This window comes from Fukomys damarensis, unplaced genomic scaffold (genome assembly GCF_012274545.1).
Source record: "Fukomys damarensis isolate Sample0158 unplaced genomic scaffold, DMR_v1.0_HiC HiC_scaffold_3, whole genome shotgun sequence".
Classification (NCBI taxonomy): domain Eukaryota; kingdom Metazoa; phylum Chordata; class Mammalia; order Rodentia; family Bathyergidae; genus Fukomys; species Fukomys damarensis.
Genome location: NW_022900915.1, coordinates 2,613,574 through 2,632,700, shown reverse-complemented (window position 1 = coordinate 2,632,700; position 19,127 = coordinate 2,613,574). Strand labels below are relative to the sequence as shown.

General features: G+C 41.2%; 1 long non-coding RNA gene across 1 annotated transcript in view; it reads left to right on the top strand.

Moving 5' to 3' along the window:
* LOC104864332 overlaps positions 1-19,127 on the top strand; it is a 53,695-nt gene that overhangs the window by 7,160 nt on the left and 27,408 nt on the right. Inside the window, exon 2 of the long non-coding RNA XR_780855.1 lies at positions 7,273-7,481. This is a non-coding gene — a long non-coding RNA (uncharacterized LOC104864332). The remainder of the gene's footprint in view (positions 1-7,272; positions 7,482-19,127) is intronic.

Below are 19,127 nucleotides of genomic sequence, written 5' to 3'. Positions count from 1 at the left end.
TTGTTTTGGACTATTGTGAAAGCAATTGTTTCCCTAATTTCTCTCTCAGTGAGTCTGTTATTTGTGTACAAGAAGGCTATTGATTTTTGAGTGTTGACCTTGTATCCAGGCACTCTACTGAATCTGTCAATTAAGTCTAAAAGATATTTAACAGAGTTTTTTGGGTCTTCTATGTACATTATCATATCTTCATCAAATAATGACAGTTTAACTTCTTCTCCTATCTTTATTTCTTTTATTTCTTTCTCATCTAATTGCTGTGGCTAATGTTTCTATATTGAACAAGAGTGGTGATAGTGGGCATTCTTGTTCCTGATTTTAGCATGAAGGTTTTCAGTTTTTCACCATTTAGTATAAAGTTAGCTGTTGGTTTTTCATGCCCTTTATCAGATTGAGATAAAGACCATCTATTCTATTTTTCTGTAGGGTTTTTATCGTGAATAGGTTTTGAATTTTGTCAAATGATATTTTTTTTGCATCAGTTGAGATGATGATATGTTTGTGTCCTTCATTCTGTTAATATAGTGTATTACATTTATTGATTTATGTATGTTGAAACATCCTTGCATCCCTGGGATAAATCTGACTTGGTCAGGGTGTATGATCTTCTGTATTCTGTTTGCCAGTATCTTATTGAGTATTTCTGCATCTATATTTGTTAGGGAGATTGGCCTCTAGTTCTCTCTTTTGGTTGGGTCTTTCCCTGGTTTGGGAATGAAATTAACACTTGCTTTCAGGAATGAATTGGGAAGTATTGCTTCCCTTTCAATTTCATTGAAAAGTTTAAATAGTAGTGCCAATAATTCTTCTCTAAATATCTTGTAGAATTCAGCAGTGAAGCCATTAGGAACTGGGCTTTTCTTTGTTGGTAAATTTTTAATTACATGGGCTGGGAATTTAGCTCAGTGGTTCCACTGCCTGCCTCACAAGCACAAGGTCCTGAATTTGATCCCCAGTAGAAAAAAAAAAAAAAAAAAATCTGTCCATTTCTTCTGTATTTTCCATTTTATTAGAGTACAGTTTCTCAAAGTAGGTATTGATGATTGAATTTCTGCTGGATCTGTTGTGACTTCACCTTTTTCATTCATAATAGCATGGATTTGAGCCTTTTCCTTCCTTTTCTTGATAAGGTTGACTAAGGGTTTATTGATTTTATTTATTCTTTCAAAAAAACAACTCTTTGATGCATTGATTTTTTTAATCATTCTCTTACTCTCTGTTGCACTGATTTTTGCTCTGACTGTTATAATTTCCTCCCTTGTATGAGCTTTAGGTTTGTCTTGCTCTTCTTTTTCTAGGAGCTTAAGATTCATCATTAGGTTGTTTATTTGACCTTGATGTGTTTTCCTAGTGTAGGCATTCACTGCTATGAATTTCCCTCATAAATCTGCTTTCATTGTGTGCCATAGATTCCTGTAAGTTGTATGGCATTATCATTTATTTATAAAAACTGTCTAATTTCTTCTTTAATTTCCTCTGGGCACATTGGTTTTTCAGGAGAGTGTACTCAATTTCCATGTGTTTGTGAAGTTTTTGCAGTTTCTATTGATCTCAACTTTAATTGCAGTATGGTCTGAAATATACATGGATAACTTAAATTCCTTTACATTTATTTAAACATGTTCTATGAGCTAGCATGTGGTCTATTTTGGAAAGTGACCTCTGTACAGCCAAAAGGAAGGTACATCCTTATTTTGTGCAGTGGAACACCTTGTAGAGGTCTATTAAATCCGTTTGTTCAAAAGTTTGGTTTATAAAGGTTTAAAATCCCAATGATGAATGTAACTGTACTGTATACTTAAAAAGTACCAATAAATGCAATAAAAAAGAAAATAAATGAAAACTTGGTTCAGTTCTAGTGTTTCATTGTTGGTTTTTGTCTAGAAGATCTATTTATGACAATGGAGTATGGAGGTTCCCACTACAATTGTATTAGGGCTTATTTGGTTTTTTGTGTCCCTTAATATTTGTTTTGTATAACTGGGGGCATTGGTGTTTGGTGAATATATTTGTGATTGTCATGTCTTCCTCTTGAATTGTTCCCTTTATAAGGATGTGGTGGCCTTCTTTGTCTCTCTCAATTAGTTTTGGTTTGAAATTTACTTTATCTGCAAATGAGATAGCTACACCTGCTTTTTTCTGGGTTCTGGTCACATGGAAAACTGTTTTCCATGCTTTTGCTTTCAGTCTATGAGTTTCTTTTTTACCTACATGTGTTTCTTTTATACAGCATACTATTGAATTTTGATTCTTAATCCATTTTGTCAGTCTATTTCTTTTGATTGGTGAACTGAGGCCATTGACATTGATATAGCTGATATCTATTGACTTATCATCACCATGTTATTTTCCTGTTGTTGACTCTTTTTAAGTTTCCCCCCTCCCTTTAAGGTTTTGCTTTGCCTGATGGATTTGCTGTGTTGGGCCTCACGGAGTTGTGACCTTCACTGCCTTTTTCTAGGTTATTGTTTACAATTGTTTGGAGTGCTGGTTTGTTATTCATGAAGTTTCTCGGGTGTTCTTTGTCATGGAAGTATCTTGTTTCCCCATCAATTTTGAAGAATAGTTTTGCACCATACATCAGTCTAGGTTGGAGGTTGGTTTCTTTTAAGGCTTGAAATACCTCACTCCAGGATTTCCTTGACTTGAGGGTTTGTTTTGAAAAGTTTGTTGGGATTCTGATAGGCTTTCCTTTACATGCGATTTTTTTCTTTTCCCTAACTGCTTGTAATATTTTGTTGTTCTGTTGGGTTTCTGGACGCTGATTATTATATGTCTAGGTATAGATTTTTGTTTTTTTTGTTTTGTTTTTGTCTTTTTTGGTCATGGCTAGTTGAAGTCCTATATGCCTCACTTATCTGTATATCAAGTTCTTTTATTCTGTTAGGGAAGTTTTCTATCATTAATTCTGTGAACAGTTTTTTATGTCATTTGTACTTTCTCCTGATTTTTCATGGACTCCTCTCAGTCTTAATCTTCTTTGCATCATCTAGGAGCTGTTGGATTGACTTCTCATGGACCTTTACTATTTTTAAGAGATCTGTCTTTTCGTGGTCACTGAACACCATCCTGTCTTCTATAGCTAATACTCTATCTTCAGACTGACTCAGTCTGTTGTGTATGCTTTCAATCTAGTTTTTAGTCTCCTGGATATCTATTTCAATCTGTTTCATGGATTCCACTTCTTTCCTACGTTGGGCATTCATGGTTTCCATTTATTTCCTATGCTGGGCATTCATGGCTTCTATCATGGTCCTGATTTCATCTATTCTATTTTTTAAAATCTCTTCTGTTCTAAGTCTCTAATCATGGCTTTGGTTCTGCTCTCCATCTCTGCAGTTATCTGGGAAATTATTTCTGTTTTGAATTTTTCTAGAGCCTCATTCATCTGTATTGTTATGTCCTGTGCTATCAGTTCAGGGTGTCCAGTCATTGATTATCGGACTTTTTCACCTGATTTCCCTTATAATTTGCCTTTGGTGAGTTGGAAGTCTGTGCCTGTGCCTTGCTTAAATATCTTTTCATTTCTTTTCTTTTTAAATTAATTTTATGGGTACATTTAATGTATACAATATAATGGCATCCATTGTTGAAAATTTGTAACTTTATATAACCAACCTTGGTTCTTATTTTGTCCCCATTCCCCTGCCCTCCCTTCAACCTCTCCTTCCCTCCCTATCTACAAAGACTTTGTTTCCATTATTTTTCATTTTCTTATATTAATTCCATTCCCTTCTTTCCTTCCCTTTACCCCTCCCATTTCTCCTTCCTCTTTGTCCCTTTATTTTTGTTGTTGGTACTGTCCTTGGTTTAATTCCTGGGTTAATAGTTCGATCTTCCTAATATAACTGATCTTAAGGCTTTGAGTCTCTAATGACTCTGAGGAAAACTCATTTTCATTTTCATTTTCCCAGGAAGAACAGCTGATTACATTAATCACAAAACCTCTTAGCCCAAGTGATACAATCAGCAACACAATAGTATCAAGCACAGCTTGGAAATTGACAATTTGTGGTAGTTACTAATCTATCACCTTTAACTTTGTGGATTAAATCAAAATTGAGGACCAGCTTAAAATATGTTTATAGTAAATGAACTCTTCAATATAGCAACTTTATCCTTCATGATGGGGACTTGGAAGGAGTTGAGAAGAGAGGGATAGATAGGTAGAAGGATAGGGAAAGGTTAGAAATGAGGCCGGAGGATGCAGGAAGATCACACAAACTCTAGGAAATTGTTGAACATAAGAGGAAAAGACAGAATGAAAGAACAAAGACAAGAACAGAACAACCTAACAGCAATAGCGAAGCTAGAAACTGTGTTCACTTTCCTTTGAAACTAATGACAATGGAGGGAAGGAAAAAGAGAGAAGAAAAGAAAATGAAGAAGTCTGAATTAGGGCAGGAACAGGAACAAAACGGGAGATGAGAAACAACGTTGGATAGTGAGAGAAAGAAAAAAGAAAATTTTGAACAGAGTAGAAAAACATTGAATATAAGAAGAAAAGAAAAAAATACTTTTAAAAATAAAAATAAAAATGAAGGGCCTCCAGAGTATGTCTCTGCTGTCACAATAGACAACATGAGTAGCACTGTGCAGATCTAAGTCAATTAATCTCAGCAAGCCAGCAGCAGACCCTTGAGATTCCGGATGATTTCTAGTTGCAAAGCTCAAGTTGAGCTCCCTGACTTCCTGCAGAGTTGAAGTCTGCAAGTTTCTACTGCAGGTTCCATCTGCCCTTCCCCTGAGGATAGTCCAGGTTCTTATGGGAGGTGATGATCCCTCCAACTTACTGGCCACGGTGGTCTGGTGGGCCTTTATTGCAGATTCTCTTCACTTTCCCAGTGGGCTTCAATTTTCAAGGAGTCTGAGAGAGGCCTTCTTTCTGTTATTCCCTTCTGCTCTATTTTCTGGAGCTCAGAACAATGGCCTTTGTGACCTCCTATGCTTCTGGTGTCGATCCAGGTGCCAGCACAGCCAAGAGGCCAGAGGCAGAAGGGGAGAGTTGGGATTGTGCTGCTCAAGTTCTAGAAGAAGCTGGTGTTATTTTCTCCTAAAAATCCTGTACTTTTTGAATAAATGGTTTCTGCTGTGTCACTTGTTCCTGGCAGAGTCAGAAATGTTTGACTACACAGTACTAAGAGACTATGTGTCAAACCAAAAGGTGGGTCCTCTTGAACACAACAATCACAAAACAGGATGGGCCCAGAGCCAGTCCCCAGTACATGGATGTAGTATATCCAGACCCAAGCATGAGCGAGCCATGAGGAGGAAAGCAGCTGTCTGACAGGGTATTCAGCCTACGTCACCCTTAACAGACCTTCCCAGCACCCCTGTGGCCATGTCATGATCCTATGTGGTGCGATTAAAGTAGAAAAGCACGGCAAGAAGACAAGACCTGGTTGGCTGGTCAGAGACCAAGCATAGAAAAGATTGAAAGAGCATGGACAAAACATTGGGAAGGGGGTTCTTATATGAACCCAAAATGAATACAAAGTGTAAAGATCCATGCCCAACTGAAAGTACTCACTCTAAAACATGCACTGATCAACCGTGTAGAGAAATGACTCAACCAGTGGATGTCAGCCAACGTTTGTACAACCACTGCGGAACTGGCGCGTTGGTCACTTAAGTCAAGTGGCTGCAGTGACAGAGTGAGAGGCTCTGCATGCTTCTAACAGCATGGATCTCCACATACCAAAACCCACTATGGCCACCCCTAAATGTTCAGTTGCCAGGCAACAGAGACCAGCTTGGCCCCAAGTGTGGACGGCCCAGATGGTGACTTGAGGGGATAAAGGCTACAATTCTAGAATTACTATGCGCTCTCGTAAAAATAGAGAGTTGTTCTGAGCATGAATGGACTTGCTCCTACCACACGGCCTCACCCAGCAGTTATTTCAGGAAACCACACGAGTGTTACCAAAAGAATTCATTGTATAGCAGAAGAGGTGTGGGGTTAGCTCATACTCGTAAGAGTCACAGGTTGTACCACACGTGTTAATACCCAGAAACTTCCAACCCAAAAGAGCATTAGAATGGCTTACTGCAGTGTCACATCTGAGACAGTGCACAGTGAAGATAAAGTTCTGCAAGTTGTGGCTTACACTGAAGTAGAGATAATTCTACATTGCTGTGTTCTGAACAGAAATAGCTCCACTTATTGATACCAAAGAGGCTCTGTCAAAATCTGCCTCCCACCCTCACAGCTCTGAGATGTAGAGTCAGAGGTTCTGACCCCCAACAGGGCACGCACTTTCCAGCAGAAACAGGATCCCATGGGGCTAATAGCTATGGCTGCCACCAGGGAAGAGCAGGCAAGGGTCATCAGCCTACCATGAGGCTTGTCTGCTGTTGTGAAATAAATGGAACATGGTACCATTGGTACCTTCTTCTTTAAATAGGCAGTTTCTAAATCCCAACCTTAAAAGTGTGGTTACCAAAGGCTTACCACCTTCTGTTGAGGTTTTACGCATTCGAGATTATCAGAGGCAGTACCTAAAGGAGAAGAGATTCTAGAATGAACAGTGGTGAGAGCTACTGCACGCATGGGGCTGTGGTTCTTCCAACAGCTTTTTCTGCAGCTCTCATGATGAAAAGAGGCCCTTCGGAACGATGGAGGAGCTGCTTGCTACACTCACGCAGAAAAGGGGTAAACTGCCAGGGAGGAAAGGTCTTGTTCAGATTCTCCTTTAAAGTGGACTTGCTACTCAGTGGTGCCACACTACCTGGCAAGCGCAAGGTCTTAAATTCAATCCCCAGTACTGAAAAAAAATTATAAAATTAAAATGGACTTGCTGCCCCTGTAAAAAGTATGAAGTTAGGGCTGGAATTGAGCTCAGTGGTTCCACCACCTGCTTCGCAAGTGGAAAAAAAAAAAGAAAGGAAAGAAAAAAAGTATGACGTTAGAGGACAACTGCCAAGTCCAGTTCTTTCCAGAGTCCCCCTCAGCTTTCACTCTAAGGTTGCTCTTTCTCAGGACAGCCCTTAACCTCTTGTTGAGCAAGGAACTGGTTTAAAGACCAGCTGTTATCCTGAGACTATTCCGATGGAAAACTTTGCCTGGTACTGATTATTTTCAGATTCCCGCTTTCCAGCCCCATCCTGCTTTCTCCCCTTTTCCTTTCCTGGGTATAATTACTCACCAATACATCGTCCGCATTCATTTTAGTATCTACTTCCTAGAGAATCAGCCCACGCCTTACGCTTGGAACAAGCTCTCCTTTCTGACATTTAAAAAAAACATTTGCATATGGTGTACTTTCTTCTTAGTGGCACGATAGAGAGAACCATGCCATACAATGAGGAGCCAAGGCCGTGGGTCTAACAGCACACAAGGAACGAGGCCTCTCAGACCAGCTGCCTGCAAGCAACTGCAGCCTGCTGATAGACACAGTTCTGAGCCTGGGAGCGGACCTTCCCCCCAGCCAGGTCTTGAAGATAACACAGTCCCAATGGCTTGCCTGCACCTTCTTCAGGTGGTAAGCAGAAGGTAGCTGGTTAAGCTGCCCCACTGATTCCTGATTCAAAGAAACTGTGAGTTTATGATCCACACTTGTGCTTTTGTGCTACTACATTGCGAGGCAATTGGTTATCGGCAATGAATTAGTTGATACAGTCCCTAAAAGAGCACGATCACTTGTTTCATTATGTACTTATTTATTTTGCTTATTGGCTTACTTGCTTAAGCAAGCCAGAAGTTTACCTCTCTGAAAATTAACAGTGCACACATGTACTTATATTTGTATTTAGATTACGCCTTTAAGTTTTTATACGTTTCAGAATAGTGTTGATTATTCTTCTGTGTTTTCAAACATGTCCGTCACAGGCTTTGTCAAAGCAGTTCATTGGTGTAAAAGGTTTTTGTTGATGCTGGATTTCACAATACTTAAAAAGTGATTATTGCTAATACTACTTTATAAATGTTTCAGTGCACGCTGGACAATCTTGCAATACCAATTCTAAACTGAAGGAAATCTTTCTAACGTTTCATTCTTTTTATATTTTTAGTGCTGTCTCATACTTCACGGCAGCATCTCCAACCCCTTCATAACCCTTCCTCTACCATGAGTAACTTACTGGGAGACATGTAAGACTGATACATAATTAGTAGCCTGCTTTTCTTCTCTTTCTTTCAGAGTTCTCCCTCCTTTTCACTTCTCCTCGCCCATCGGCCGTTTGATGTGGCCGTGTCTCAGAGCCAGGTCTTTGGACTTTACACCGCTCAGCTCCCGAGGAGGCTCCAACCTTTTCTCCTTGCTATCACACCTTCAGGCCCAATTTAACCAACTCTCCCTTCCAAATCCCTCTCACCCTGTAGTCTGTCTCATCGTCTTTCGGGGCCACTTATTCCTACAGTAACTCAAAAGAGCCTTTCTCATATTCGATAAAACAGAACCTACTCATCATGTGAACCTCACCGTATACTCAGAAACTGACCCCTGCCTACCTTTCTGTCACCATTAGCCTGTGCTGGGTTTCTCTTCTCTCACTTGAAGCATCCCAAGGACTCTAAAGTAATTTCCTGATTCCACTCTCGTCTCTGTACACCCTTCCCTCGATAAAGCCAAACTAAAATGTGATTTAACGAACTATCTTCTCAGACTTTCCCTTCGCTCTCATTTTACAGAGACAAATTTAACGAGGGGCCTTCCTGTCAGGCGCCCAGTCCCATTACTGTGCAGACCCCGTCTCCTGCGACACTGTCCTTAGCTCACCGCCCCTCAACCCTGCTGGCCTCCTTGCTGTCCCTCACCCCAGCCAGGCGTGTCCCTGTCTCCAGGCTTCACGCTCCACCCCTCCTGCCTGGCCAACGTCCTCTGAGATGTTCGCACGAGTGACTGCATGGCTCTTTCACGTCTTGGCCGAAATATTACCCCCGAGTCCATCTGTAATCCCCTGACTTTAACTGCAAACCCCTCCCCATCCTTAGAACTCCTTCGCTCACCATTCCTGTTGGTTTCCCTCGATAGCAGCACCCCTTTTAATGTAGCATGTAAATTATCTGACTTCCTCACCACCACCCCAGAGGAACGTGAGCTGCAGAGACAGCCACTTCTGTCTGTTTTGGTGACTGTTTTATCTCAGTCTCCGCAGCGTGTGTGGCAAATGGTAGATGTGATTTGTTGATTCCATGAGTGAATCAAGAAACACTATTACAAAGCGATTACCTAAAGTTTAGAAGGCAACCCCAAGAAGAACTAAAACACACAAAAACGTGATGAATCCCTCCTAGCAATGGGCCCGTGCCTAGCAGGGGGCTTTGTGGCTAGGAATGCTTTTCTTTATAAATTCTCTTCTAAAATTTCAGTGGTTTTACCATTTGCGTGTCTTATTGTGATACAAGTTCAGAAAACTCTTAAGTAAGCCACTTTGGGTAAAAAAAAAAAAAAATGAGAGCGTAACAGTACAGGAAGCCTAGCCAACAATAATTTGCTTTATAGTAAATTGCTCCAAACCTGTTTTGAGAACAAAGTATTGAATCTGTTAATGGTGCTTACAGATGGTACAAAATAAAATTCTTTTGGGGGCTGGGATTTAGCTCAGTGGTGCTCCCGCCTGCCTCACAAGCACAAGGTTCTGAGTTCGATCCCCAGTACCAAAAAAACAAAAAATAATAAAATTCTTTTTTGGCATTAGGTATAATTTTAAACAGAGTATATTTTATCATGGTTTTTTTTTTTTTTTTTTTTTTTTTAGGCCTCACTATGTAGTTGAGACTGACCTGGAACTCACTATGTAGCCCAGGCTGGTCTCGAACTCACAGCGATCCTCCTGCCTCAGCTTCCCAAGTACTGGGATTACAGGTGTGCATCACCACACCTGGCTATTTCATCATGTTTTAAAGTGACTTCATTTTATATGATCAAATATTATATTATTGCATTAAGTTCCACATATTTCATGGTGGATATAAAATGTAGAAAAATGTCATCATTTAAAATTTTATATAAAATATGATTTATTGCATCTTTAAATAAGGGTAGAAATAAGAGAAATAATTTTTCAGGCACAGATAACAGGCACATGTGAATGTTTGCTAATTTCAGGAGGAGACAGGAAGGATGGAAGTAACAAAACATAATTTTGTCCAAGGCTGCAAGTGACATAAATCCAAACAAGCGCTTTTTCAGAGTCCTTGGGTTTGTTTCCATCCAGTGTGTGCTGTGCATGAGAGAAGGCTGGATCCTACCGTGGCAAACTGCCATCTTTGTAAGAAGCAAAGTGCTGTTTACATTCAAGGCACATAATAAGCGCAATGTGAAGCAAAAAACAGTGTGAGTTCTATTATGGCTGATTAGCCCATTGTACACTGTTACAACTAATGTCTTCCTGTGCTAAAAATAGTGTGAAGTCACAGGACCTAGGCAGCATGATCCACTGGGCTGCACTCTCACAAGACTGCCAACAACAGCTGCCTTAACTCCCTAGAAAAACAAAGGGGCCACTCGTGCCCTTCAGTGCCCTCCCAAATATGGAGTTTATCTGAACTGTTAAGGAACCTTTCAGAAAATGAGGTAGAGAGAATGTGCAGCTCCTAAAAGCACATCCGTCTGCTGGGCAGTTTCCTTTTAATGAACCAGATCCTTAATACGACCTTCATGAAAGTCAGTTGGTTGCTATTAAACTTGCATGGTTAGCTGCTTCTTAACAATAGTTCTGGTAAAATTAGTGCATATTTTGATGTATCGGCTACTGGTAACCCAAATAAATAAATAAAAGCGGGAGGGAGTGGTGTGAATAAACTCTGAGTCCTGGGTCATTTTATCACCAAGTGAATAGCCCTTCTTGAAGGGGGGAAAACAAACTGCTTTCTATTCTATTGAAAGCCTGGAAGAATTTCCACTGCAGTAATCCTAAATCCAGGGGCAATCTATTAAGAACTCAGCCTTACCAATCCTGAGACTCAACTGATAAGCGCCCCCCACATTAATCCTCTTAAAGACTGTGCAAAGTAATGAAAGGGTGCAGTGAAACAGGCCCCCCTTTTCATCCCGACCCTACAGAGTGCTTGTGTAAATGCTTCATTAACAAACTGCTGGACCAGTATTTAATATCTTTTGCCTCCCTCCCCCTGGTCCTCTTGGTATAGTTCTCCTGGGTACAGCATGACTAAATGTGTGATTTACACACGTCCAAGAGAAACATTCCCACACTTGAATGCTACATGGGGACAAAAGGACCGAGGGGCTGAGAGAGGTGTTGAACGTAACGTGGACATTTTAATTTACAATTCTATCTTTTATGGGCTTTAAAAGATGAATGACTTCCCCCACTTACCAGTTTATGTTTCATTTCTCAGTGTTCTTCCTTTGTTGTTGTTGTTGTTGTTGTTGTTGTTTTGTTTTTTTGGTGCCAGGGATCGAACTCGGGTCCCCACGCTTGCAAAGCAGCTCCCAGAACCACTGAGCTAAACCCCTGGCCCCTCAGTGTTCTTTCTTGTAAGTATCAGGTGTCCACGTAAGTGCCCTCAGTCAGATCATTTGAAGTTGGTCCTTCTAAAGGCATAGTTAGATGTTCTAATGTTCTAAGAAGAACAATAAGATACAGTACAATGTGCATCCAATGTGCAAAGACCATCGAAGGCCAAAATAAATGGCTTACCTTTACTGTTTTATTAGACAGAGTCGTGTTAAGTAGCTCAGGCTGGCTTTGAACTCGAGGTAACCCTCCTGCCTCAGCCTCCTAAGTGCTGGGATCACAGACATGCACCACCATGCTCAGCTCCTCTGTTAGTTACTTTTCTCTCCTTGCTGAACCAAAATACCCAACACCAAAAGGTGGACGGGAAGAGGTTTATTTTTCTTACAGTTTGTAGAGTTTTCAGTCCATAATCAGCTGGATCCAAGGCAGGGATGGCAAGTAGGCACTGCAGAGGAGAAAGAACACGGTACGCATGAGGTGGCAAAGGTAGCCAGGGGTCACCAGCATCTTTCTGCCCCTTTATCTTATTAGGGCGGGCAGCACGCACACCCTTCATCCTAGTGCCCTGGCACCTAGCACTGCACCATGCATCCAGTCTGTGACCACATGAGGCTTTAGGGGGACATCTAGACCCCAACCATAACGCCTTACTTTCACTTTAAATGATTCATTTGTGGAATACGCGTCCTCTGTGGGGCTTTTCTCTACAGTCATCTAATGCCGCCCATGGTGCCACATGCCTGCAGTCCCAGGACTTGGGAGAAAATGCATTTCCACTCATGATACCCTGCGATGGTTCTATATTCTGATTCTATATTTCAAATAGCAATGCAGCCCCTTGATAATAGTAGTGGGCTGCTCTGTGCATGGTTCTTGTAATTTCAGTTCACTATAAGCACTGCTAGCCAGGGGTGAACTTAACCCAGTTTGGGGACGAACTCTCAGTGTGTGTAGTTTTATCCACAGCCACAACTACAGTCTGGTTTCACAGTGAATGGACTCATTTGACTCAACAATGCCCTAGGGGATAAAAGCTTAAATGTATTCAACCTTAGGAAGAGCTGGGAACATCGATACCTTCATAAAGCCACTTGGATTTGTATTGACTTCAGTTGCGCTGCTAATTCATATACATCATTGTTTACTTCACAGAGCTCTTAACATGACTCTTGATTTATAGAAAGGGTGATTCAATTTCTACAGAGAAGTGGTGAGCTAACAGCGTCCACCCCTCCGTTCTCACTGTCTCCGATGTGACAAAATTGAAAGAGAAATTCTCTTGTCACGGTACAAAGAAATTGCTGAATAACGGTTTATGCGCACCTTTTCTAACTTTCATGGTAACAGGTAATAACAAAATAGATCATCCAGATAAGGATAATCCGTTATCTAAGCGTGTTATTAATGTGTTCATGGCAAAGCCGTTGATTTACACAGAGGCCTCGTCTGTGAGGGGGGATGCATTTCCCGCTCAGAATATCCATGGCAGGCAAAGGCAAAACTTCCCCAGCCCTCCCCGCACTCTGCAGTCTGGGTAGCCAAGTCCTGGGAGGCTTTTCTTTACAGGAGCCACTTGGGAGTACTGAAAACCTCTATGAATAACCTGCCTTTTCCACACAAATCATACAAGTTTGATTTGATGCTCTATCCAATGGAGACTGAAGATTCTTTCTAGCAGTTCCTTTTTTTTTTTCCTCAGCCACTAAAATAAATGACTAAATGGGTTGAAGCAACTGGGAGTGGACTTTTTATTGACTGATTCATTCCTATGCTTAAGTAAGAATTGAAGTATTTTGGATTTTCACGTGCTGAGGTCCTACCCAGAGATCCCGTGGAACACAGGTGTTGCTTTTATCAAGAAAACATTTTCATTGCTCAAGGAAAAGTGACACTGAAGCAGACACAGACCTCGGAACATCAGAAGGCAAAGTAGACCGTGAAAAGTGCTCCTCCTTTGCCTTGGAGCAGCGTGGGCCCGAACAAAACATATCCATGGCCAGAGAAAAACTCAGTTCCGGTGGCGACAAACTGGGAAGGCTCCAGACGGCCCAGGAGCTCACCGTTAATTAGAGAAGTGAGTGAAGGCGTCCAGCCCTGCTCCCTTCTGCCTGAGTAATTCACCACCTTGATCCATTATTAAAACCTGTTCCTTCACCGCAATGAGTCCCAGTTCTAGATGGATTGGTCTCAAGACCGAGAGATCAATTGTAACAAGGCCTACAGCTATATTAATAAATTGAAATGAGCATTTATTTGCTCATCTAATTAGAACAGTAGTTTTTCCAAATAGTGTAGCAACGCATTACCTTGACAGGCCGCACTGCCTACCTTCTGAGAGATAAAATGAACAGGGAGGAGGCTCGGCGCCGATCCGGTGTCTTTGCATAAGAAGTTCCTGGGCCACTGCTGTTCTTTTTAAACTATTCATTCCTCCTCTCTGTTCTGCCTATCCCATCTCTCCAGGACCGATGGGGGCTTAGCTTTTGAGTCCTTCACCGGGAGTCTGAAAGAAATGTGCATACGGGAAAGCATTCTTCTTTTGTTCCGGCTCCTTTTTAAGTGTGGGGGAGAATGTGAAGATTTCCCCCCCCCTCCCTATTCTCCATTTCCCGTCATTAGGATCACAAAGCCTCGGAGCTCAGAAGTTCAAAGCACTCGGACTCTGGCGAAGCTGGCTGGCTTCCTGGCTCGATCCCTGTCCTTACCCAGCCTCAGTTTCTTCCTCACCAGAAGGAAAATAATACCCAGTCGTGCATAGACAGTGGGTCTTTAATCAACGGTGAGTACCGCTATTTTCAGCAAATCTTGCTCTTCCCTGCTTGCAAATTAGGTTTTAAGAAATGATTTCCTCACATCACATAGCATGGAGGGGTCTTTACTAGCATGGCTAGATCTCAATTTCCGAAGGACGAGAATGAACGGTGTGGTGTTACATAACTATAAAACGTTCTCATCGTGAATGATTCCAACCTATTTCCCTCAATGAAGTTAGAAAACATTTGCAGCAGTGTTTGTCTTCCCCCCTTACGTCCCGTGAACCCAGGGCATGGTAGGTGCTTGGTAGCTGGTTGTGTTTACTGTAAGGAGTGAGGCTATTGCACAACCTCTTGCACAATGTGCTTTTCTCTTAGTGCCCCATGACACAAGGAGGCTCAGAAGCTGGGCCTGCTCCTTCTGTAGCTTCTTCTTATACAACCAGTTCAGTTCTGTATTTTTCCAGACCACTGTCTCTTGTTCTCATGAGAGGAACGTGCTTTTCCTTCCTTAAAAAGAGTAGAAATCATATTTACCACGCACTTTTTCAAATTGAAGCCAAACTGCTTTAGGAATTTTCCTCCGATATAATGAAATTTTTAAAAAATAAACTACTAGATTGCCAAAATGAACCTCTGGTGCCTTGATCTGCCCTTCACCCATTAGGTAGGGAAACCTGATGATTTCTTCTTTGGTAGGTTCTGCTTGAGGCTGCACCACTAGAAAAGTATATAAGAAAGAAAGAGAGAGAGAGACAGAGAGACAGAGAGAGAGAGAGAGAGAGAGAGAGAAAGAATATAGTATAAGACTTAGTTTGACAGAAAGAGCACTTCTTTTTCTCCCTTTTGTTTAAAACTGCTGAGTAGGACAAATTCATGAAAACTGCAAGTGAACTTCAGAGAAAAAAGAAAAATAATGTCAAGGTATATATTATCTAAACAAATACAGTGTTTTTTCTAGAGCTGGTAAAAAGCAAAGGAAACAGGATTCTATCTAGACATTCCTTTGATAATTTCACATGCTGTGTACTCCCTGAATATTTACGATGTTTAAAGATAATTGTATACATTGGAATGAATTTTTTGAAGATTTAATAACTGTCTCTCTATTTAAAAAATCAGTACAAACTGAAGATTAAAAGTTCATTGGCTTGGGCTGGGGATTTAGCTCAGTGGTTCCACTGCCTGCCTCGTAAGCACAATGTCCCAAGTTTGATCCCCAGTACCAAAAAAAAAAGTTCCCTGGCTTTAGCTTAGTGATAGAGTACATGCTTACCACAGGAGATCCTGGGTTTGCTCCTCAGTGAGTGTGGGGAGAGAATTAGAAATCCAAGGTGTCCGGGGATTTAGCTCAGTGTTTCCACCGCCTTCCTGGCAAGTGCAAGGACCTGAGTTCGATCCTCAGTACCAAAAAAGAAAGAAAGAAATCCAAAGTGCATAGAAGGTTATAATGTAAAATACAGGAGAGTCTTTCATTGCTTGGACCAGTACAACCAACTCCACTACCTAGTTGTAAAGTTTTAATACCTTCTTGCAAGGCCTTCGAGAAATCTGCATGCATTTTATACATATAATTTCGTTATATCAACATATTTGCTATACTGCTCTGTTTTACAAAAAGTGAACCTGAGCCATGTATATTACTTTATCATTTTTTAAAACCTGAACATAGCAGCATAGAGATCTTTCCACATAGCTTCGTCTTCTTTCAGTATTTAGCTCCTATTTTAAACATGTACCATAACAGTGCATTTAACCATCCTCCTATTAATGAATATTTAAATAATAATTTTTGGAACTGTAAGATTTCAACAAACATCTCTGAAGAAATATTTCTGTTCACGTTTGAATGATCTGATTTGTACGATGTGTCATTTCAGCAAAGCATATTACCTATTTTTCTCAAAGCGTAGGTTTAAAACAGGTTTCTCCTCTATTTTGAAAGGTGGTTCTGTAACTCAAGTAATATAATTAACATCTGGTCAAGCCAGACTACATGATTCTTTTTAAGCAAATAGCCATGAATTATAATCATTTGATAGGAGCAATTTGACAGATGTAATATTCACGCATTGATTAGAGAATTAGTAATAGACCTTTTTCAAGAGAGAATGAAGTGCTTCAGAGTGCCTGGTCTGAGTTCAGTGTAGAAGAGTCTTCAGGAGAGAAATTCAGTTCCTAATTAGAACGAATCCTTGAGGCATTTCCACTATATTCATCCATTTTTCTATTGCTGTAACAAAATTTCAGAGGCTAAGTACTTTACAGAGAAAAGAAGTTTAGTCCACATCTCCGGAGAACTAAGAGCATGGTCCTGGCCTCTACTTGACTCTGAAGTGGGCCTTGGAGAAGATGGTATCATAACTACGGAAATGCTTGTGGAAGATCCCTCATGGCAAGACAGGAAGCTGGAGACTGGGCAGAGCCTGATCTCACTCTTTGTAACAACCCTTTCTTTCTTTCCCTTCCTGCTCTATAAAATGTCAGAGTCACTCAAAGTTGCCTTCGGTCTCTGCAAAAAGGTAAATACTTTGAAGACCAAAGAGCAGAAAGGCACAAAGGCAACATGAAGTCACGTACGAGACTCATCTTGCTTACACCTACACTGTTACTTAAGAGACTATTAAGCTTGTATTTTCTTTCCTAATTTACACTGTATTTTGGAGGTTTTGTTCCCGGACTCAAACATATATCCCAGCTAATAAAAGGTCCCAAATTTGGAATCATAAATCAACTTAGATTATAGGTCTTGGGCAAAAATATCTCTCATGGTGGTGCTATATTCTTTTACCACATCTGTTTGTAAACTGTGAGTCTCTTGATAAGTTCGTCTTTTTCTGAGGGCTTTACAAATAGCAGTAAGAAGGTCCAGTAAACACCAACAATTGACTAAAAGTCAATAGACTGCTTTTTAGAGTCTGAAAACATGATGTGCCCTCTTTCACATGTTTCTGCTGGTATGGACCACCATGTATGACTGTCCCATCCGGCGGTATGCACCACTGATGATACAAAGGGATCTAATCACTTTTATCATTTTTTTACTGAAAAAATTAATAAAAAGCCACCCAGTGGGACAGTATATATGTACCTCCGGTGGTTTCAGCCACCTGGCAGCAAGACATAGGAAACAGCCCCATTGTGAACGGGTTCATAGAGGTCACTGATCTTTTTCTCCTGCAATACCTGCCTTCACTATTCTACAGGTTTCACCAATCAATTAGCATTTAGCATTCTATTACTTGAGCCATGTCTTCGCCAATACCCTCATGAGTTCTGATATCATATTCTACCTCAGGAATCACATTTGGCTATAAAACAGAAAACTGAAAATTCGTGGTTTGACAAATGGTGTGTGTGTGTGTGTGTGTGTGTGTGTGTGTGTGTAGGGTGTAAAGGGAGGTTTACTGGCTCTAAGGTTCTCTTCGCTTTACTTCCATAGTCTGTTGCAAAAGAGCTAACTGGTTCCAGCTACTAAAGGGAACACACACAGGCAAACTGTGTGCATCCAGCTGCCTCTGCCCAACTCTTAGTAGTTTTAAGTACTTTCTCCTTCTGTATCATTGGCCAAATGTATGTTATGTGATGGTTTCTCACCCCACAGCAGTCTGGAGGATGGCTTTTGATCTGAGCTTATGGCCACTTACACCAATAAAGATTTTGGCAGTCAAGACAGAGCAGATTGTTTTATTTACTCTAGTCATTATCTATCTAAAAATTTGATACATATCTATTACCTCACACACACACACACACACACACACACATACACACACACACACACACAAACATACATGTATATACAGAGAGAGAAGAGAGAGAGGGCTGTTAAAATCCACCTAAATAAAATGCCTTTATAAGTAGAGTCCCATTTGGGCATCTTTACTAAGAAATTCTTATACAGCACACTTAACCCAGGTAGTGTAACTTGTAATCATGTTTCAGAAATCATATTATCATATACAGAAGACCCATAGACCTCTCCAGTGTTCCATTTTGGGGAAGGCTTATTTTTTATCTCAATCTTGCACACTCAAAGAAGAATGCCACAACAGTAAAAGCAAAGGAAACACAAGCCCAACTCCACCCTCACACTCAGCACAGAGCACTTTGGAGATCAGATATGTTAGGGATTTTCCCCACACCACGCAGTTAGCCAGGGTTTGCCAACTCGACTCCTGTCTTCATCAACACTGGCACATCTATTTGGAGATTGTGTCAGATCCCACAGTTTAAGGGGTCCTGTGAGACCGTCCCCCACTTCTCACGCCAATTGCAAGTCTGGATCACCTGTATTTCGTTTCCTTGCGTTGCTGAGGATGAAACACAGAGCCTTATATGCACACTAACCAGTTGCTCCACCACTGAGCCGTAGTGCCAGGCTCTGTACCTCTGACTGACTGGCGATACCCAGAACCTCTCCTTGAATTCAGTTCATTTGCTAGGAACGCTCGCAGAACTCGGGAACACATTGACATTTGCCAGCTTGTGGTAAGGGACACAGATAAGCGGGCCGATGCAGCACTGGAGAGAGCGAGATGTGGGTGAGGGGTGAAGCTTCTGTGTCCTCCCTGGGTGAGCCCCTCCCTAGACATCTCCATGTGTGCTCAGCGACCTCGAAACTCACCAGACCTTGGCATTCAAGCCAGGGTTACAGAGTAGAATATCTGATCAGCTCTCCACCTCCCAGAGATTGGTTGAGTGAAACTGCAAGTCCCAACCCTGTAAGGACTGCTGCAATCACTTGGTCTCTCCGGTGATCTGGCTCCTGGCCCACCCTGCCTCCTCCTTAGCAGTAGCTCAGGAGTTACCAAAGATGCTTTTTTAAGAATAACAAAAGATAGGGGCTGGGGATTTAGCTCACTGGTTCCACCACCTGCCTTGCAAGCACAAGGACCAGAGTCCAGAGTTCGATCCCCGGTACCAAAAAAAAAAAAAAAAAAAAGAAAA